Source organism: Sylvia atricapilla, chromosome Z (assembly GCF_009819655.1).
Source record: "Sylvia atricapilla isolate bSylAtr1 chromosome Z, bSylAtr1.pri, whole genome shotgun sequence".
Classification (NCBI taxonomy): Eukaryota; Metazoa; Chordata; class Aves; order Passeriformes; family Sylviidae; genus Sylvia; species Sylvia atricapilla.
Window position 1 is genome coordinate 23,524,085 of NC_089174.1, and position 23,624 is coordinate 23,547,708.

The following is a 23,624-nucleotide window of genomic DNA, read 5'->3' on the forward strand; positions in this document are numbered from 1 at the left end:
GTTATCCTCAGCCCCTGTCCTGAGTCTCCCAGACCTTAAAAAAAAAGTTTAACCTATTCATTAACACCGAAGAAAGAATAGCTTATGGAGTATTAACCCAAGAATGGGGAAAACACAAAAAGCCTGCCGCATATCTTTCCAAACTTCTAGATCCAGTTGCAAGAGGGTGGCTGGCTTGCCTCCAGGCTGTAGCAGCCACAGCTGTTCTTGTGAAAGAAGCACAAAAGCTGACACTGCAAGGAGAAATCACTGCACACACACCCCATGATCTCAGGACAGTGTTGAGCCAAAAGGCTCAACAATGGCTGACTGACTCTAGAATTTTAAAATATGAAGTGATTTTAACCGGCACCAGTGATTTAAAGCTAACCACATCAAAAAGTCTAAATCCTGCCCAGTTCCTCTCAGGGGAACCCACACCAAACTTACAGCACAATTGTCTGGAAATCATAGATTTACAAACAAAAATAAGGGAAGATCTTGAAAATACACCTCTACCATATGGGAGGGTGCTATTTATTGATGAATCATCTAGGGTGACAGAAGGAAAAAGGATATCAGGCTGTGCAATAGTCGAAGGTACAAAAAGGGACAATTTAAAAGTTATAGAAAAAGAAGAACTACCCCCAAACTGGTCTGCCCAGTGTTGTGAAGTCTATGCCCTCAAGAGGGGATTAGATTTATTAGAACAAGACCAAGGTACAATCTACACAGACTCGAAATATACATTTGGAATAGTACACACATTTGAAAAAATCTGAGAAGAAAGAGGCTACCTAAATTCAAAAGGGAAAGATCTGATACATAAAGAATTAATTAAATTGGTATTAGAATCTCTTATGAAGCCCCAAGAAATAGTGATTGTACATGTCAAGGGACATCAAAAAAGGGACACATTTGAAGGAAGGGGCAACCAAGTAGCTGATCAAGCAGCCAAACTAGCAGCTCAAAAGCTGGAAAAACCAATAAAAATTCTTACCTTAAATGATGTACCAGCTAACAAAGTTAGTAAACCCATGTATGATAAAAATGAATAAAAAGAAATAAAAAAGTTAGGTTTACACCAAGGAAAATGAGGGGAATGGCTAACCCCAGATGAAAGAAAATTCCGAAATAAAGCAATAACTCGAATAACACTAGCAGAAATTCACAACTTAACTCACTGGGGCACCCAAGAGTTGTGTGGTCATTTCCTGAGAGAACACCTATGTGTTGGAATCTATAACCTGGCAAAAGAGTTACTGCAGGATCCCTAATTTGTCAGAAAATAAATCAAAAAGTAATGAGAAAGCCCACACCAGGGGGAAGACAAATAGCATTAAGACCCTTTCAAAGTATACAAATAGATTTCACAAAAATGCCTCCTGTACAGGGATATAAGCATCTTTTGGTTATAGTTAATCACTTAACGCATTGGGTGGAAGCCTTCACTACAAAAAGGGAAACAGCACAAGTAGTAATAAAGATACTACTAGAACACATCATCCCCCGGTATGGACTGGTAAATAACATCGATTCAGACAGAGGCCCCCACTTTGTAGCACAAGTCCTGCATGATCTTGTTAAAGCCTTGGGAATTAGGTGGCGATTACATACACCCTGGCATCCCCAAAGCTCAGAGAGAGTTGAAAAGGATGAATAAAACCCTCAAAAATGTATTAACTAAATTAATAACAGAAACTGGAATGAATTGGATAAAATGCCTGCCCCTAGCACTCTTGAGAATCTGAGTTAGACCGAGGTCTGACATAGGGGCTTCACCATATGAAATGATATTTAGACTCCCTTTCTTACTGACTCCTTACAGCACTGAAGATTATTTAGAAGAGGAGGCAGCCACTCAAGAATATATAAAAACAATTGGAAAAACATTGGTCGATCTTAAAAGAAGAGGGTATCTTCCTCAAACCTCCCCCTTAGACGCAGATGTACACCAAATAAAGCCAGGAGACTGGGTCCTGCTTAAATCTTGAAACACCACTCCACTAACTCCCAAATTCGAAGGTCTGTTCCAGGTCCTACTCACAACCCACACTGCAGTGAGAACCCAAGAAAAGGGCTGGACACACATATCCTGAGTAAAAAGACCACTGCCACTTCCCAGTGACTCTGTTACCCCAGCAAAGACTCCCTCCAAATGGACTACCATTAGAGACCCAAACACACTTAAAATAACCTTCAAGGAACAACCAAAGCCCAATTAGAAATGAAAAAAAAAACACCCCTTTGTTCAAAATCTTTCCAAGTTGTTATCAAAAGCTGTCATAAAAAAAAATGTTCTCTGTAAGTTGTTGTTCTGTTATCATGAAGTGTTAAGCTGTTTTAAAAAAAAGTTGTGGTAACAATATCATTACAGATCTCTCATAGGGCACACCACAGAAAGGCTAATCAAAAACTGAAAAAGAAGTAGGAACACACTGAAAGGAACTCCATAAGGCCAGCTAGATAACCTCCCCAACCCAAAAGGCAAGACCAGGTGAGATCGAGATAATAGTTCATACTGGACTCTTGGGAGAATGATGGGGAGAATCTGCAGTCCCTTATAAGAGTTCACACTCGTGTGAATCCCACGTGTTTTGATATAAAGCAGTATTAGATTATAAAAAACGCTGCAACATTTAAGCAGCGCCTAACTGGAGAGTGCCCTATAAGAGAATAATTTTACTTTGATTAGAACCCCAAACTGAAGAACTAAATAAAAAAATATACTCCCATGAATCAAAAACTGCCAATTGATGCGGGCAAAGGCCCGATCAAAGAAATAGAGGGGGGACTGAAATGAATAAAATGTAAGAAATTCCATTTTTTGACACAGTCTGTCATTTGTTAGGAAGGTTATGCTGTTTAAAATGTTATGCCAATTGTACCCTGTCTGTTAAGAAAGCTATGCTGTTTGTACCAAAATCTGTACCCTCAAAACCTTATTCCAAGTTGTATACCCCCTCTAAAACCCCGGGTTCCCTTCCCCTTCCGTCGGGCTAAGCTGTCCCCATTCCCCACCGGCTCCTCGAACTGCCGGCCCCGCCTAATAGGAAAATCCAAGGGCTTCCATGGTGCACCGCTCCAAACGGAAGTGCAGTTGCCAGCAAGCGGACCCAAAAGCCGGGACCCAGCACAAAATCCAGATAAAAGGGAGACACTACAACACCGAGAAGACCCTCAGCTACCTAGGGACTGAATTCTGCTTCTGCCGCCTCGCCATGACTAGAAGGAGACTGGGAAACAGTGACACCCCTAGACCACACGAGCCCAACTAAGTTCCTGGGGATTCCCGTGAGGCCGGAACTCCCGACTCTGCAGCGAGAGCAGCGGATTCGTCTGACATCTCATCCTCAGCGGCGGCCCGAACGAGAACAGCGAGAACGGTGATAGGAGCGGCGACAGCGCAGGCGACCCCTCGAGCCCCCCTTGAAAGAGCTGACTAATAAAGGCCTTTCAAAGGAGCAGGTCTCCTGGCCGGGCCCAATGTATAAAACAAACAGACAAACCACAACAATAACAACAAAAACCCTACAGCATTGATAACAAAAACAGTACCAAGAACTTCGAGGACTTCGCTTCACAAAAACCCAGGGCAGTTTGGTCTCGGTGCCTTTGTAGGATTCTCAGAGCACCAAGCTGGGAACAGTGGAAAAAAAGTCTCGGTAGCTGTGGAGTGGCAGGATGTCCCGGCAGGGCAGGGGGATGCAGGGTCACGCTGTAGCAAAAGGAGCAGCGCTGATGGAACCATGCCAGCAGGGCAGGGCTGGCCCAGCTCTCGCAGGGCGGCAGAGAATTCCACGGCGAGCAGAGAATTCCAGGGCGAGCAGATGACGGCAGATTTCCCAAGACTGGACTGCAGTGAAAATCTGCCAGCAGGAGCATCAACCCAGCCGTGCCTCCTCCCCGAACACCAAAAACCAAGGAGACAGACTACCTGAAGCTCTGTCCTTTTTTCTACCCCAAAACCCCACCCACCTCTCAGCTTCGACTATCTTTTTGTTTTGTTAAATAGTCTTAAGTACGACATTTAGTTTCCTTGGTAACTTGTGGGAAAAAATTCTTTAGAGTAAAAAGGAACAAAACCTAACCCCCAACAACAGTTTACCCAGGTACAAACACCAAATGCCTTCACTCACTCTCTCTTCATATTTACCAAGATGGTATCTGACTAACAAAACCTGCTGTTCTCCAGGTATTAAGATAATCACAAAGGTTAAGTGGAAGGAGAAGTTTATGGAATAAGAGGCAGCCATGTCAGCCCACTTGCTATTATGATCCTGCAGTAGAACAACAGACAGAAAGTAAGTCTCTTAGCCAAACAATTATAAAAGTATCCATTATTCACACACAGACCAACAATCCATGGTGTGCGGGACAATTATTTAAAATCAGTACAAATTTCAGAGAACAGATGCCTTTCTTTCCCCTTCAGTTTGAATAAGCTTAATATAATTTAAAAATTGCTATGCTCTAAACTGAATTAAAGGAAAAGTACACAGAAATAAACGACTGAGTCACTACCACAGCCTTCACCGGCCTATACCACAGAGCCTTCTCAGGCTGAAGACACTCATCTCTGATCCTTGAGGCAATTTGCTCAATGCTGCTGTTCAGTTGGTTGCCTCCTACACTGGCAGTGAAAAAAAAATAGGTGACAGCAACCAGCTAGTTGTCAATCTTAAAATTGCAGCAGCTACATTTTCTTTGCTGACTTTTTAAATTTTTTGTCATCTTTTCAGGTGCAAGCACAGAATATGTGTAAGTGTAGGCTTGCACTGAGATTGTGAAATGTCCTCCCAAGGGCCATGAAAACACTTCACCTACAATTACATAATGTAAAATGGCAGAGAACATGCAGTAATTACATAGAGCCATTCAAGCTTGGAAGAATGTAACTCTGCAGAGGCATTATTTTCAAAGCCAGAACTTTTCAAGAAAAAGCCTTTTGGAATTTCAAAATTTTTTTCACCATCCTAAGGTGATGGAGTGCATGTTTTGTGTGTGTTTGTCAGAGGAATAAAGAGAAGAAGGAAGTCAGAGGTAAAAAGAACTCAAACTTCTAGAAGCTATTGCTTTTGAATGAGTTAATTTGATTTTCAGCATGAACACAAATTTGCTGTGGCTAAAAGCCTTAATAAGCTAAAAAACCCTAAAACAACACAACAAAAAACCTTGAAAGATTTACCAAGCTCTAACTTTCAAGATACAAAATTAAAACATATAAGCATAGTTTTTATCTCCTCCCTTTTCTCCCACTCTCCTTTTGAGAGTTTAAGCTTCTTACCTGTGGATCAGGTCAGCAGTGTTTTCTGATGTCAAAGAGTAATTTTTCCACATTTCCCCTTTTCTCTTTCAGTTTAAATTTTTCAGATTTCACAGATTGTCAAAACCAGGGACATGGTTTGGCGAATGTTCGCTCTGTCTGTATTTAGCATTAATGTTTTATGATCCCTTAACTGCTCCATTGTAGGAAGCAGAAGGAGAAACCCAAAACAGGTGCACCCCAAAATTGCTTTCTAAAAGGGTAGAGTTGTTCTGCAAGGTTAGTTTTTACCAGTTGAGAGGTTCTTCTGGGCGGTATTGGCAAACCTCTTGCCTTGCCTCAAAAATCAGTGAAAAAGACTCCTTTTTTCAGCTGTTATAGATCATGGCAAACATAGAAAACAGCTCACCCTTTCCCAGGCATAGTGTATTCCCCTTTGCTATTCTGCAACAACTGAATCTGAGGTCTTACACCTCTGGGACCAGGATTTTATTTTATTCTATTCCTGTTACAGTTCTCCTTGGAGAATTTGATTTGCTACTGCAAGTGAAATGCTTTATCAAAAACAAAGCCAAAACAAAAAATCCAAATATGACATAAATTCTTGTCTTTCTAAATACTCTTTGTATTGATATAAGGATCTTGTATTTATTCTTAGGAACATTACTGCTGTTATCACTTGAAAACAGACTTCCTCCCTGTGTTCTAGCTTCTCCTCCCTCTCTCCTCTATTCCTTCTCTTTCCATCCCTCCATCTTTCCTTATTTTCTTCAGATTGAACAAGCAAGGCACAAGTCTGCCCCACATCAAGGCAGCCCCCAGATTTTGAATGTAAACAAAGAAACAAAAAAAGCCAAGTGCCCTTTGCCCACCCACTCTCTTTGACAGAAATATGACCTCAGGTGACTGCCATCCCTGCCTCAAAGACATGGTTATTGATGAGCCAAACCCCAAATCACACCACCAGAGATGAGGACAATAAGGTAATTTCCCTCATTTTTTACACCCTCAGTAAGCAGTTTCAGGTTTGTGGATGAAGGAGGCAAATATGTTTGTCAAACTCCCATTTCACATAAAGTTCTCCAACACTGGAAACCAAGTTCCCTTTAAAGCAGTTGCTGCCTGCTTCAGATGATGAAATGGCAGGAAATGCAGCCACATATTTGACTGCATACCTACCCTAGAATTCTGGTTTTGCTTAGGACTCAAAACTGAACAATATATTAGGTCCAATTCTACACACAAAGCCAAATTACTCTCAGACACAGTAACAGCCAAGCTTTGCAGTCCTTTCCCACTTACGGGTTTGCAGCAAGATAAAAGGCATCGAAGTGCACTTCTTATAAGAATAACTGTTGTGTTAAACATATGCCTTTTTTGGCACTATGCAGGTTTCTAATGCATGAAGTCATGAATCTGTCACCTTGAGGGCACATTCAGTGGTGGTGAATATAAATTATTCCGCTTGACAAGGAACCCAGGTTCTCATTACTCTGCAGCTGGTAACAAGCATTTTAACACCTACTATGATCCATACTATCAGCAAGAGGGAACTGAGCACCTTTTAAAGAATGAGTCCTGTGGGTTTTGTGCATGCACTGAAGCCAAGCCCCTGCCCCAGAAGAAGAAACAAAACACAGAATTGCCTGTAAGCAAATACACCCTCAAGCATAATATTTTAAAAATCAGAATGTGTAAACCTTCAAAGCAAACATCTCATATATGATTCCTGTTTTCTGAAGCCACTCTGTAAATCCTAGGGGTTCATTTAGCCATTTAGCCAAGGTAGCATGAACCAAATGCTTGGCCATGTGGTGTAAACAGACAGGCACTGAGGCAACATCAGGAGAACCTGCAGGAGCCTTAGCTGTGATCTACACTACAAAATATAGCCTCCTCCAAGATAAGAACCTTTAATATGGGACCTTAGGCCAGACCAGACTTGTAATCCAAGGATAATCTTTAAAGTAGAAGTCTAAAATCTTTTTAAAAGAGAAAACTTCAAAATGTTCAGGAAATGAAACTAGAAACTACCCTTCTAACCTACCCATCAGACTTTCTTTATCATTATCATTAAGTGCTCAAAAGATAACTATTTACATACAAAAAAAGTCATTTTTTTTCACTCAGGGAACTTGCAACTTATCTGATTTGGTGTCAGAGAGGCCTAGTATCTCTCTTTAATGAATTGCCAAAGATGAAGACTGTTTTAACAGGAATAAAGTGGTAAGACTATTTAAAGTGGTAAAACAATTTCAGTTAACTGAGAAAGTTACTTTATGGTAGAAATATTTGCTCCATCTCAGGAATAACAGAAAGGGCAAAAAAACAATTAGGAAGAAAGGAACTAGAACATTAAGGTGTGATTCACAGCAGATTTGAGAAAAACAGTACGAAGTCTCACATGTAACATCAGATACTCCTAAGTAATGGGAATGAGATAAATGAAATTGTTGATCGACCCACAAGGCTTCAGTTTTGCCCTTAAGAACTGCTGTAAACATACAAGCTTGTATGTAAGTCTTTGGGAAATATTAATGTTTGTTACTTCTGCTCTCTTTTCTACAAAGTCCCTCTGCACAACTTCTGAATCAAAGAGTCCTTCAAGCAACACAAGTCCTGATTATAAAAAGTCAGGGTGCCTTTTTTTAGTGTTTGCTGTCACAATCAAGAATTAAACAGTAATTGAGGATTCTGTTGGAATAGCATTTTCAAGGCTTGTTCATTTGCCAAGCATCTGCAATAATGTTTTGTCTCCTACTGCTACTTTCATTACCATATAATAATTTTTCAAACTCCAGTCTGTCAACAGTAATGATTTCTGCACCTAATATACTCACACAATGGAAACATATTTGCCTGAAGAAGGCAGAAAGCCTATGAACTCACATGAAGCACAGACACTGCATTCCCAAGGTCTCCTCACACTCTGTGTACAAGTAGAAAACTTGCCCTCAATTTATAATATCACCTTTTTCATCCATCACATTTTTCACTGAAGACAACAGCATTCTTTAATCTTTCTTTTTTAACTCTTTATGTAGCATCTGTCCTGTAAATGTAATTCAGACGTGCATTTCACAATTGTCAAATGAGTGAGTTGGCACCTGCAGTTACTATGCTTTTACACCAATGCACTGAATAAAGAGGATGTGATGTTTTATAAGCAACTAAAATAAAACTAAAAAGAGCCCCATCAAACCAACAAGCCACCAACAAATGAAAAACAAAACTGATTAAAACCTAACCAAAGACCTTTCCAAGTCAGCATTAACACATTACTTTTCAAAAGTATCTGATTTATTAGGGAAATGAGAAAACAAGCCCATAACATCCTGTTTCTAAAATAAAAAAAAAAAAAAAAAAAAAAAAAAAAAAAAATCCCCAAAACAAGTGAAGACCCAAGGCAGAAGTAACTTACATATCCAGGAGAGTCAACTCACAAAATTGCTCTGCCTTAACATATGATTAGAAACTTGGCAAATACCACCACAAAGAATAAGCCACTTCATAACTAAACAGAAAAAAAAATATAAGAAAAAAATAGAAGTGCTTGAGTAGATGAAGTGCTTCATGGGAAGTATCTCTCCAATATTTACAGATTTACACTCTTGAAAAACATGAAATCACAGCAGTAATAAATACAATTGTTATTTTTTGAAAAACAGTGTCCATTAAGAGATGTGCAGCATGGGAAATAGGAAGGAAGTCTCCCACATCCCAGCCTAGTGTCCACCACTATGATACCGTGAAAATCAGACAGCATTAATAAAGAAGCCTATTTCTAAATGTATTCAACTTTTCTGTGATTTGCCGACATAGTTGAAAGTGCAGTTCAGAATCCAGCAAAGTAAGGTGTGGATATTTCAGAAGTGGGAGCTTTAAAATGTTTTCGGAGCTGCAGGCATAGCACTTTGTTAAATTGCCACAATCTACAAAGGTCTTGCTGGGAAAAGATGCAAAGTAGGTGAGAAAGGGGAAACAAACCTACTTAATGCTCTGGTCTGGAAAGGCTTGGGGAGGAGTGCAGAGCTGTGGTATGGCCATCTAGACTGAATGTATCTTGTGTCACAGAAGTATAAAGGCTGATAAGTTTTCCAAAAGAATAAAAATGCATGACAGAAAGAATTTAGAACATTTTTAGAAATGTTCTAAAAATTTAGAAAATTTTATGAAATTTTCTTAAAATTTTCACCTGTGATTTGGAAGTCTGAGTTTGGTTTGGTTTTGGGTTTTTTCCCCCGGTGGGGGGTGGGCGGGGGGAAAGGTTTACATCCTGGGCAATTTTTACCAAACAATCTTGAAAAATTTGCCTTTCACTTGTCAACTTTTTATTTTAATTGCTTCCACCTTTATTGTGCATTTTTTCCTTAAATCACACCTCTCTGTTAAAGTGAAAATATAACAGTGAAAAAAATATAATAGAGTGAGTAGAGGAAAAAAAAAAACTCCAAAAATCAAAATAGACTGAATGTACCTACAGGAGAAATTAGAAAGATTTCAAGCACATTGAGATTTTTAGTACACATTCCTATAAAAATGAATGCCATTCCATCCCATGCCTTCTTATCAACTGACTTTTTTTCTGCTGGTTTTAACTAAGCAGATGTTAGTAAATAATAAACTTTTTTCTATCTATTGCATTAGAAAAATAAAGATGAAAGTTTTTTCACCTCAACAATTCATTAATGATCCTAACTCACTGCCTGTAATTTCTAAGACTCAACATCAGATGTGGTTGTTAGGCAACCAAATAACAACCACAATGAAAATTCTTTTTTAAATAACTGCCTTCGTTTATAACCGCACAGTGCCCACTGCCCTCCCCTCCTAATTAGGACACAGAAGGCATAATGAGCAAGTTTATATTGGCCAGGTACAAGAATTAAAGAGTGGAAAAGGCAGAAAGAATAATTCTGACTTCTGGCAGCTATGTTTGGAGTCAGTCACCATCTTCAGAATCACTGGACACAGTAATTAGATGCAGTGGACCCCATCAATCTTTATTAATGCTGTCTGTAAAAGCCAGAGCAGCTGCATAATTACACTCCTATAGCTGGTAGCTGCTTCTGAATACACCCACTTGCTGCCCTTTTTAAAGCCACTTCATTTTGAAAAATCATGTTGTTTCCAAGTGAAATTTCTGAAAAACAAATCTTATTTGTTATTAGAATTGGAAAAAAAATGTTTTTATCATGTCTGAAACAGATGCTCACATTTTGAAAAGGATGCCATTGATTGTACAGATCATTACAGAACAGGAATTTCCTGAGCCTGCTGAAATCAGTTGGCGAACTGCTATTAAAACAGGACTATATTCAGTACAACAATGCTCTTTATTTTGTAGGAAATATCTGTTTGCTGTTGTCTGTTATCTGATAAATCTGATAAATCTGATAAATCTACTAAATATCTGTTATCTGATTTTTACAGATACTTGGCCAAGGTATCACCCCCATGCAGTTAAGTCCCAGAGAAAGTTTTTCCAGACAGAACTGTGGAGGTTCCCACAAACCCTCCTTACCAACATACAAGAAACCCAGAACTAAGCATGCAAATCCTGTAATTAGCAGTTTTAGAACATGAAATATGGTGTCCCTTAGGAAAAAGGTACACTAAGCAGATTTTGCTACTAATTCTGTGATTGACTGCAGGATTTTCACATCTTTGGAGAGCTTAGGAAGATTGACGTTTTCAAAACTTTAAGCTGAATTGAGAATGTAAGGGCCTGAAAATATGAGTTACTATTTTGCTTTATGTATTAATAATTCCCACCAAGATTCCTCAGTCTGAAATATCTGTGTATATTTGCTCCATATTCAAATACCAATATATTAACTTTTGAATTATTCAAGGAAGCTTTTTCACACTGTATTTGCATACAGTGTATCCTAGAATTGTTCTATATTGTGTTCTCCTATTCTTTCTATACTAGAAGACTCTCTTATCTTATCTTAAATAAGGATTTCCCTCTCGACAGTGTAACAGAGGTTAAATGGCTATGATTTTCTAATATTCATACATTAGATCTAGAAACAGAACTGCCAAAAGTATATAATGTATCCTGGCAAACCAGTAAACTTGTGTTTTCATTCTGCATTGGAAATGGCATAACTTTTCAATATGTAACTTTCTTGAAATAGCCCATTTTCAGGTCCAGAAGTTCAGATTTGTTTTCACTAACAGAGACATTTTTCTTCCTTGATCCACAGACAGAAGTGACCGACTGTAAATCATGTAAAGATAAAAGATTACCTAGTACCAAGGTAGCTTATGATTTTTTTTTTTTTTAATTTAATGGAATAAGGTGCTCAACAGCTCCATAGGAAAGCATTTTTGTTTCCACAAGCAGGGAGATAGCATCCTCTCCTCCTCAGAGAAGAGATGTCTTCTCTGCACATGAAAGAAAAGCCAGTGGAGTTTTCTACATGTCACAGTATTCAGATTTGCACATTGCCTTGCATTACAGTGAAGTGGCTAGCTATCTAGAAAAACAGCTCCCCATTTGAGAAAGGAAAATTAATAACCCACCAGCTTTATATGTTTGACGCTTCATGAAGAAGCTTGTGAACATATTTATTTATCACTCCCTCTTGTAACTGTACTCTGTTGTCTGACATTCAGCATTCCATGGAAACTGGCATTTTCTGCAACACACTAAAATGAAAAACAACTGTCAGAGTCTGTCCAAGGATGTGATATGCCTCACGACTGTCTCCAATGATGGAGGACTGAGACCCCAGACTCTGAAAGGAGCCCCTGGCCTGGCTGAGGTGGAATGTTTGCCAAGTCTCGGAGGACTGGTATGCATCTCCATGAGAACGGAGTGCAAGAACAATGGAACTGGTCACAGTGGACTGAGCCAAGGCTACTTGCCCAAACTGGTCTGTCCATACGAGAGTATGGACATGTACGGTGTGCATCTTGTTCCTGAGCACCCAACCTTAACACAGGTTGCTCCTGCCTTGGCTCTGTGCCCCCCGCTTTGGTTCCCGTCTTGACCAACCTATAAAAACTCTGAAGACCCCCGCCACTTTTGTGTACACCCCACTGGAGAAGATTGCATCTATAGACATCTCAGCCTCGAGGACTTGTCCCTCCACATTGGTACCTATAATCCCCTTCCCCTCTTTTTCTATCTTTCTTAGTATTCTTTATTTCTGTCCCCACTGTCGCATTTTGGTGGCAGTAAAAAAAGGTGCATTTTTTATTGAGTAAACTGAGTTGTCCTCCGCTGTGTCTTTTGCACTCTGAGATCCTTAAAACAGACCATCAGGTCTCCCGCATATGTTTGTGGACCCTGACAACAACCCAGCTAGAGAACAACGTAACCAAGTATCTCTAGACTTACACCTATTTATGCAGCATCCTCCGGGAGTTCCTGCCTGTCTCAAATCCTCACTATAAGGGTTGCCTGCTGCTGCTACGAAAGAAAGTACTTCAAATGTCTTTCACATCTGAGAGTAGATGTCAGTGCTTTCAAAATCAGTGCTATGCACTTCTTCCAAAAGGCCTGCCATTCCCCTGCATTTGAGACATCTGACTGGGACCCTGGCTGGGAACAGGCAGTGGCTCTTCCTACTCCCAGCCCTCTGTTGACTTCTGGCAAGTCACTTCATCTCTGTGCTTCTAGCATTTTATTTTTCATTATTCAGCATTTGTAATTCCAAAGAGATGTGTCCAAAGAATTCTGTGAGCTAGCTGCTACAGTGCTGTTCCTCAGTTGTAAAGGGAAAGATGACAACCAGGCTACAGGTTCTCACATAAAGCTGAGTGAAATGCAAGCAAGCGGCTGTGTGGGTTTTTGGCACACTAAAACCTATCAAACTCATTTTCTTCACTACAGATTTTTTAGAGAAGGGCAAAGTGATTCTTTTCCTGAGCTATGTTAGTAGAAAACTTCAGGGTGGTCAACAACATCACTGCAGCACAACACTTCTTGGGACCATCACTAGGGTTACACTGCTGGAAAAAAAAAAAACCAGCAGAGAAAGCAAATCCTTTTCAGCCCCACTTACTCCTATTGTCTGACACACTGGAGACAAGTGCCAAAACTAAAAGGGTAAGCTTTTAGTATAGCATGATGAAACACTCTCACTCAAGCTGGAAAAAATTTGTACCATATAGAAAAAAAAAAAAGCTTAAATACAACTTAAATTCCCTATTACACAAGCCTGTAAATAGCAATCAGATTTTAGTGGGTTTTTTTGGGTTTTTTTTTTGTTGTTGTTGTTGTTTTTTTGTTTGTTTTTTTTTTTTTTTTTTAATATGCTGACTCTCTTCCAAAAGGCCAGAAAAACTCTGTCAAGTTCAGTTTCTGGCTCAAAAATAATACACACCTTCAAAAGTACAACCAACTTAGAAAATCCCACTCTACAAAGACACTTCTTTCTCTGATCCAAATTAAGCCTGTCTCTCTACTCAGCAATCAGGTCAGGAATTTGTCGAGCTCATGGAACAGCACCATTTTCTGTATATTTTTCTCAGTTACATGACCAGAACCCTTCTTGCTCCCTTTAGTAGTCTAAATTACTAACCTAAGGCAAGTGACTGTCCATGACAGGTTATAATGGCTGTAACAAGGACTGTAACACTAATTTCACTGTATTACTAAATTCATGTAAATACTCAAGTAATGGCCAGATGGGAAATTTTGTAGAAACCATTTACTGAGAAATGTACTGCCAAAATTGACACAGAGTCGTAATATTAAGTCATTTGCTTAAATCATGTCTCACAAATGCCTTCCCATGTATTTGAACAAAACTCAGCTCCTTCATGCTCCATGAAAGTTATATTGCTGTATTCTCCATCAAATAAAGGAAAACAAGTCTTTGCAAAGCATCCAAGGGATATGGACACTGTGTACTAATGCTAACAGTTACTTTGCAACAAAAAAATGAATTCAGATTAACTGTGACCCATAATTGCAGTACAGAAGCTAGAGAATGCAGCTTTTCACAAAAAGCATATAGGTCATGTTCTGTGCAGGTTTGTTTTCAAAATACAACAACTTTCTGCATTGTGAAAAAGAAGTAGTGCTGTAACAGGTAAAGCCGTATTCTAGATAAAAACAAAACCAGATCATGTTGCCGCTAAGCTGCTGTACTGAGAGTGAAACTGCTGATTTCTAATCAATATATTCCAGCCTGTCCTGTTCCAGATCATTGCACTATCAATCAATAAACCTGTTAGTTCACTGGTATGAAATTCAAGGTGTTTTTCTGTCTATACAGCCCCATTAGTAATAAAAGAACTCCCAATTTTCTTTTTTTCATTAAGTCATTTCAAAGACAGTCTGCAGTACTCTTATCACATGCAAATGTTTTTGTACAATTTAATACCATGAACTGTAGTATTATATTCAAATAACAACACATCAAATTTTATTTAGCATGTGAGAAAATAAAATTGAAGGATGAGTTTTGATGCATAAACAGAATAACTAGATAGGATTTTGCTTCATCCTATTGAATAATTACATCCTGGTACAGTGCCCACATCATATTCATTATGAAGAGACTACAGTGTACAGCATGCTAACTTTCTCAGACAACAGCTAGATGACTGACAAATCAGAAGTCTTACATATTTGCTAACTAACTCGGCCTTGCATATTCGTGGAAATTTGTTGTACTGCGATTCCTTACTGTATTACCTTCATTAACCAGGACAGTAAGTAGAAAAGCTACTCATTACACTTGCATGGTGCAAGTGTTCATATGGCACTGCCTGCACTCCTTACACCTCCCCCAGCGGGTTCCCCTTCAAGTCTGTCCCTCAGCCTGGTGTAAGGACTGAAGAAGGCTGTCATCATTGTTTGCACCATAAGGAACCACAGGGTTGTTCCCATCCTCCTGCTGCTGTGAGGCTGGGCCATCTGTGCAGCTTAAAAAGAATTTACACTTACCAGATCTCTCTCTTCTGCTATGTTTTTGTTTTGGAAATATGCTTCACTTCTGGCCTTGTCTAAACTACTTTATTTTGGTCTAAAAGAAGCATTCTCAGTACTCAACAATCTACCTTATTAATTAAAAAAAAAATAAAGAGCACCAGGCATGTAATCTACACACCACAAAACGGAAGGATTCAGTTCCTTACTAATGAGCCACATTCTCAGTCCTGCAGCAAATTCCACTGTTGGCAGTATTTTATTGCCCTGCAAAGTCCACAGAGAATATGAAGTCAAATTTCAAAATGCAAAACTTTCTCACAAGAGTTTTTCTGCTCCCTCATATCCACATATCTACTTCCTCATATTTCTGCCCAACTGTCAGGTGATTTCCATGGAAATATCATTCACAATATTCAAATGAAACATAAAGAATTTATAACCTGCCCATGGATATTGCTTTAGAATATCCTTTAAACCTAACCAGTGGAATAAGATTCTCAAATAAAAGTGACATAATCTTTACATTTTGAGGTTTTCTTCTTGTTAAGTGAAACTTGAAAGGCTAAATAAACTACATACAGCTAAACAAAATCCTCTTTTGGGATTTTCTGTGGCAGAGGTGAAGACAAATCTTGGAGAGTTTTCTTGTCCAAGGCCTTTCCTGAGAGGGAGCAAGCAGAGGTGTTCTATTTACCAGTTGCTTAATTTCCAAAGGGCAGATGGAAACATCTATTTCAGGCCAGTACCATTAAGCCAGCCTCCTTCTTGATCACAAGCAATTTCTCCATCAGAGAGGTCCACAAAGCATTTTCTTTGCTTCCTATTGGTACTCAAGGACTGTCCTAGGGTGACTTTATGATGCTTGTATCCCCAGTCATGTGTTCTGTTTATGCTGGATATTGTCTTCTCTACCTCTAAGACTGGTTCTGAGAACAAAGTGGGATAAGGAAAAGTGCTGTTTGTTTTCAGAAATCGCACTCCCTCGTCCAGATTTTCCTCCTGGAGTGTTTTGTCTGCAGCATGGACAGACTATAGGACAGATATCTCCTTTGCCTTTAGTTGGTTTTCAGCTAGCTGAGGCAGGAAGCTCTCTGGACTGTTTCTTTTTCCTTCTTCTTGGAACTGTTTAAACCTGTTCTGGACTGGAAAACCCAGAAAACACCCAAATCTCACTCCTGTGGCCCACCAGAGTTAGTGTTCCAGGACAGCATTTTCCAGTGCCCAAGGGACTGATTAGAGACTGTGAGACTGTGATCTGAGCTACAACCCACAGCAAGGACCTTCTCAATTTTGCCATCCCTCTTCAGAATGCCAAGAGGTTTTACTGTTTAATATTATCCATTTTTGATGCTTGTGAACACTTTGCTTGTTGAATAAATACGTTTTTTCCACTTTTCTCTAAGGAAATTTTGTCCCAGATGAGTTGGAGGTGGGGCCACTTGAACTTGCTATTTTGGAGGGACTGCATTCGGAGGTTTTCTCCTAAATTTGCCCTAAACCAGGACAGGACTTTTTAACTGACTGCTAAACTATAGCAACATAAGCATTCCTGAAAATTACATGGGGCAAAAGGAAGTCTCAAACTCAAAACAGAAACAAAGAAAGAAGATCAGAACTGTTAATTCATATTACAGAAACTTCAAACACAAGAGCATCAGGCCACTGTCAGCTGAAAATACCACTCTATCCTGGCTAATCTACTTATTTGTCTGAGAAATAATTAAACACAAGTACAACCTTATGCTAGTTGCTCTGCATCTCTTCAGTGACAGACAGTAAGGTAATTTTTTTTCATAAGAAAATCAGGAAGACACATGAAAGAGGCCTACCTGTCTGAAGAGCTAGAAGACTTAGCTGTGGATCCTGTAAGAGATTCTCTTCTAATAGGGATTTTTAAATTCAGAAAATTGTACCCCTTAGTGAATTCTTTATGTGACAAACCTGAACAAGATGAAATCACTCCTGTTTTAAGGCAAAGCAAAAATTCCACCTGTCTAAAACACAGAATATAAGGGGGCATTTTCTTTTCCTTTGATGGAATCTGAACTCAGAACTTTCAGGCAACTGTTCTGACACTAGACATGACTGACAGGTCTGGTACTGTGCTTTTTACAGGCAGCTTAATATCAGGCAACTCTCTACATCTAGGCAGAGCAAGATCACTTCAAAATACCTGCTAAAATCAATGAAAGATTATAAAAATAACTGGAATTATACCTGGGATTCTTAGCACATATACTGAAGGTTGAAGCTCTGTTTGGTTCAGTTTAGAACAATCTCCAGTACATTTTAAAGTTCGCTGAAAGGAAAAAAAGAAATTATTAAAGACACCATAGATTTTAAAAAATGTTTTCTTTGCAAGGACGGACTGATCTTAAACTGTGTAACGCCTTTTTATGGAGGATTTGAATGTAGTGTGAAGGTGTTTTTCCTAATGAAGAAAGCAATGGGAGTACTTTGCTTTATATAAAATAAAGTTTATGAACTTGTAGATTTCTCAAAGCCAGGAATGGCTCCTTTGCTTTTTCCAATGAAGCTAGAAAGAGGAAGGCTAATATTCTAATGAAGAACATGTTGAATATCTATTAATAATCAAAATAAAACCAATCCTTTACCACCTTGAAGAACTGTAACATTTGTTCATAACCTGGCCTTATAAATTATTCCTTTCCATTATGTAAAAAACCCAAGAACAACAAACCACTGCAGGAGTTGTTATAAATATAGGAGAATTAATTAGTTTTTTTAGAAAGATACCCTGTATAAAAATATACTGTATCAAATGCCTCTGCCTCCATGAAATAAAAACTGTGGTGCACCTACAAGCCCCTTCCAGGAATAGGAGAACCATTCATCTACAAAACAAAGAAGGGTATCCCCACCAGGAGATGGGTCCTCTCTAGAGATGGGATTGTCAACGACCCAGTAATCAAAACCTGATTGGGATCTTAACTACATCGGTCTGGTGGGCATGTGAATGCCAAGTTCCTGTAAACCTAATCAGAAGCCCTAACACTGCCGGAAAACCATTCACCAGACTATCAGAAGGAAAGAAAAGAAATATGAATTTGAAGCACCAGTAGAGTGGACAATGGGATGAGGCAACTTTTGCCTCGGGCAAGAAAAACTGTGTAAAAGTGGACCTTGCAAGGGCAAAATTTGTGAATGGGGAGGGATATGGCACGCTGTCAGATCTGTGGTTCACCCAGTATTGATTTGGGATGGATGCTGTCTAATTGATTTTGGCTTTTTCCATAAATACAATTTCACAAATTATCAATTGGCATTTTTATGAAATCGGACTCGTTATTTATAACAGGAATGAACTTCTAACTGTAATGGCAGCTGACTGTAAATATATTTCCTGTTATCATTTAACTGCAATCATGCCAGTTTTAAAAGACATATTACTGTAATTTCCTAGAAACTCTCGACTCCTCTACAGCATTGTTGAAATGATTGAAAAAATGAATACAAAAGACATCTTTTAATATGTTGTGCTGGTCTCCAACTGTAACTATAAAACTGAAAAAGTGTTTGGCATCAGCAAAAGTCCACATGCAACTTAGCTTTCTTTAAACAATACAGCGTTAGGGTCAGCTGCCCAACTTGGCATTTGTAGGCAAGTAAAGTCTGGAGGTAAAGAATTATCCGCTTAAAGCATTCTCCAATTTATATCTTAGAAGGCATTACCCCAGTCCAACAGCAGGGCATCAGTTTTGAAAATTGAAATTGCTTTACTGTTTGCTCAGCAGAATAATGAGGTGAAAGGGGTCAGAGACCTCAGCAGTGACTGGGACTAAATAAGTTACTATTCTTCAGTAGCTTAAGAAGACAGCAATGTCCTAACTGCTTTACATCATCACTGCAATTTACAGTAGTTGGGCCCTTTTTTGTCTTTCAGTGGCACTTCCATGATCAATGTGTTTAAAGGGGCTTTGCTCAGTGTTCAGCAATACCATTTGAACTCTCTGACTGAAATAGTATGTTATTGTCATCAGCTGTCAAGCAACTTCATACCTTTTCTGGAAACTTACACTTTTGATGGAGGTTGCTAACAGATTTGTGTGTATCTGTAGAAGCTGAAGTTTGGTATTTCAAAGGGTTACAAACTAGAGTATTGAAATGAATAAAATGTAAGAGATTCCCATTTTTGACACAGTCTGTCATTTGTTAAAAAGTTGTACTGTTTCAAATGTTATGCCAGTTGTAACCTGTCTGTTAAGAAAATTATGCTGTTTGTACCAAAGTTTGTACCCTCAAAAATCTTATTCCAAGTTGTATACCCCCTCTAAAACCCCGGGTTCCCTCCCCTTCCATCGGGCTAGGCTGTCGCCGTTCCCGCCGGCTCCTTGAACTGCTGGCTCCGCCTAATAGGAAAATCCAAAGACTTCCATGATGCACCGCTCCAAAACCGAAGTGCAGTTGTCGGCAAACGGACCCAAAAGCCGCGACCCAGCACAAAATCCAGATAAAAGGGAGACACTACAAACACTGAGAAGACCCTCAGCTACCTAAGGACTGAATTCTGCTTCTGCCGCCTCGCCATGACCACAAAGAGACTGGGAAGAAGTGACGCCCCTAGACCACATGAGCCCAGTTGAGTTCCTGGGGATCCCCACGAGGCAGGAACTCCCGACTCTGTGACGAGAGCAGCAGATTCGTCTGACATCTCCTCAGTGGTGGCCAGGACGAGAACGGCGACAGGAGCGGGAACAACGACAGGAGCGGCGATGGCACAAGCGACCCCTCGAATTCCCCCCTTGAAAGAGCTGACTAATAAAGGCTTTTCAAAGGAGCAAGTCTCCTGGCCAATTTATAACAAGTATGACAGCAGGCCTGTAGGTGACTGCACAAGCAGGCACCTGGCAGAAAACCCCCACCTCTGGCCAGGATCACAGGCTGTTGCTACTTCCACTTGCAAGTTTGGAAACACCGTAATTGACATTGCAGAAGGACATATGGCAGCCCAGCCAAAGGGTGAATGCAGGAGAGCCTACATTTAGGCATGCATCACTGCCCAAGCTGGAATCTGATCACAGGTCCCCTGCACCACCATCACACCACCCAGCAGTTCTCCACCACAGGTAAGAGAAGAACAGCGATAGATCCAGGGGGAAAATAATCAATTGCTCTGAGCCAGTATGTCTTAAAAAAAGTCAGAGCTTGCTTTGTGGCTAATCTTGTCTTATAAAAAGGTAAAATCTGTATTTAAAGTCTCTTCTAGTTGGGAGAAAGGAAGAGAGGGAAGGAGTGAAGGAAGGGAAAGAGGAAGGGAGAAAGGGAAGAAGGAAGGAGGGAAGGAAGAAAGGAAAATAGATTTCACTGAGAGTGATACATCTGGTCAACATGGCCAGCCTGAGCATGGCCTCATCTCCAGAGTAATCTGGGATTTGCTGCCTGTGATCAAGAAGTGTTTGGGAGAAAGGACCCTATTGTGCCTCTGTAGTGGCAGCATTTAGAGAATACCTAAGCAATTTTGAAGGAGTTTCATATAAATCAGCACAGACAAGCCTGAGATGAGTGACTTTCCTCACACAGCTGAGGAGAGAACCAGATCTTGCACAAAAATTCAGCAGTTTTTTTTTGCTTGGTTGAGATCATGTTTTCCTAGTGCTAAACAAAATGCAAAATCAGATTTTTACAGTATCCAAACAGAGCTCCTAAGAATGAAAGAGATACTTATTTAGAGAGTGAAAAGTGCTTCCTTAGCAGAGTTTTTGTGGTGTGTTAATGCCTCCCTCCCCACACATCCCTCAGAGGGGCTGGAAGTGATCAGGACATGCTAGCTCCTCTCTGCGCTGCTCCTGCACTCCTCCTCCAGTCTGAAGCGTGAATCCGGAGAACTGTCCTGGACTGCCACAAGACCTGTTCTTGGGGCTGTTTTGTGCTCTTCCCCCTCCTGCCCCTCACTCTTCTGCTCCTTCAGAAATTCCCCCTTTTTTGTTCCACACTTGGCAGTGTATGGCTGGGGGCTGGGTTGCTCATGACCAGCTCCAGATGGCTACTACCAGGTAGTCACTATGGAGCTTGGAGCTGGTGGAAGCTCTCTGGCAGTGGGCTCAACCAGCCCTGAGTATCCCCTAGCAGAGACATGGAAACTGATCACCCTCCAGCAGAGATCCTGAAACTGAGCCCAGACAGACCCGGATTTATCTGGATATTACAAAGGATGTGATTGAGGGGGTGAGGGAAGGAAGAAAATCAAGCTGACTGTTCCATGACTTGTTTGCTAGGGATGTTGGCATAGCTGTGTCTGCTAAACCACACAGCTCTACGCCCAGCTTAAATCCCAGCAAGACTGGAGGAAGCAGCATTCTCAATATACTTATTCCCTGGCCTTAGATGTTGTGGGCACTGATTCATGGCTTTCCTCTCTGCCAGGACTTGCAGGGAGAGGATAGCTGACAGCCCCTCCACACTACTCTGTAGCACCTGCCCCAGACTGTTCCTCCTTTCCCTCTCTGCTGTTTCCAGGAAATCTCCTTGCTCTTTTCATCTCAGCAAGATGGAGGAAATCACATTACCCTTGCTTAAGAAGAAAAGGGTGACATGTCTCCAAGTCTTGGGGATATAGGTGATTTTCCTTCCATTGGGAGTGACTGCATAACACACTAAGTTCCACTCATATCCAGTAAAAAAAGACAACTACAAAGTTAAATAGTCAAAAGTTGTAGTCAAAGAAGAGACACTGGGCAACAACACCTCTGTTGGATTTGACATAAATGATGCCAGTGTGAGCAGGCAGGTAAACAGGAGCTGCCCATCTGCAGGAGAAGTAGAACTGGCCAAAAGGCAGCTACTTTGCCTGACCAGTACCTACAGACTTGTGATGCCTGTGCTGCCTGAATGAGGACTCTACAAGAGCCTGGAAGTTTTGCTTTCGACCTCCTTCATTGATGTCAAGGGAATTGGGGTTTCCTGTTCAGGATTCACACTGCAACAGGCCTCACCTCCTCACCTGAAGAGCCAGGGAATGCATTCACACTGGGGTTTTATTCACAAAAAAGACCTGTGTGGTATTAAAGGCTAGATGCTTGCAAGCAACAGAAGCAAATGGAACACCTAAACCGGTCCCAACAATAGGAATAAACAGCAATAGTGAGTTTGGTTTGACATGAAGAACTCCTCAATCAAATCAAATTTTCAGCTACATGCAGTAATATCTAATATAAATAAAATCTCAAAGAAAAGGCAGTTGAAGAGAAAGTGATTGCACTGTCCTTGGTTTTATTAGCTCTGCCATTTAGAAAAGTCCTGTTTTAAATAAACCACATGGCTTTGATGTAATCATTTAAGTTCAGATTTAAGTTCAGACTGTCAAACAATTCAAAGGATGTGTTCAAGTAGTTTGTTGAAACTTCATATATCATTAGAATCTCAATATGACATATTCCTAACACCACAATATTCTATGCTATTACTTAGCAGTGCATATCTTTTCTCAGACGTTTTTCTTTTGACAATACTGTACTGATTATTACATTTATGATGTAGGGATTTCAGATCTCTCCTTCTTCAGTCATTGCTATAATGTCTCAGTGCTTGGGTCAGTCTCCTCTCATGGAATGGTTCAAAATCAGTCTAATATGGCAGTGACAATTGTGACAATAGTTCTCTGTATAAGATTTTCCACAGCACTAGGCTTAAACTCTTCATTTACTGGTATCTGTGTAAATTGTACCATCAGTTGCTGTGGGAGGAAGGTTAAGCCTGATTAGGCCAAGCCTGGATGTTTCAGAAAACCTTGACCTTGTTATAAACTTCTCAAAATCCAGGCAAGAATGAGTAAATAAATTTTCATTTGAACCCATTAAAGATTACATAGCAAAGGGATAAGGAGCAGTGCTGAGAGCACGCTGGGATTCCTTCTGCCCACCAGAGGCTCAGCTCACAAAATGGCATCTCTGACTTTTGTACCCTGAGAGTGCACCAGCCTCATTACTATTCATAAGCAGTCCTTATGTCCTTCTGGCCCCACCCACAGTCCATAGCTTTGCCCATATAGGTATACTTGGTTCCTCCCAAGGCCTGTCAATCCTTCCCTGCCCTTAATTGGTGGAGCCCCTCTTGTATCCCAGCTGGTGATGCCATGTTACCTTGCCAGGCCTCCCAGCAGCAAGTGTCCCCCTACTCCCTGCTGCCTCTTACAAGCAGCAAATACACTCTCCCCTCAACATGTTTTTACAGCCCTGTCAGCCAGATCTGCCAGGCAGTGACCACAAAATGAGAGAGGAGTACTGAAGGGAGAACAGAAAAGGGTTCAAAACTATACTGTAACATCAAAAGTACATGTCAAAAGAACTGTAAACCCCAACAAAACTTCTCCCCACCATACTCAATAACTCTTCCTCATTTGCATGAGCCAATCACCACACCTTATTCATAACAACCTGAAAGCTCTGTGTGCCTACTCAAGTGACACTGCTGTGAATAGCAGCACACCCCAAAGTACTCTTAGAGACTCTTCAAGACTAGAGGTAA

General features: G+C 40.3%; 1 protein-coding gene across 1 annotated transcript in view; it reads right to left on the reverse strand.

Moving 5' to 3' along the window:
• Positions 1 to 17,479, reverse strand: part of PLPPR1 (phospholipid phosphatase related 1) — a 108,726-nt gene extending 91,247 nt beyond the window's left edge. Inside the window, exon 1 of the mRNA XM_066339268.1 lies at positions 17,358 to 17,479. The gene's annotated coding sequence lies outside the window, so the exon portion shown is untranslated. The remainder of the gene's footprint in view (positions 1 to 17,357) is intronic.
• Positions 17,480 to 23,624: the final 6,145 nt, after the last annotated feature.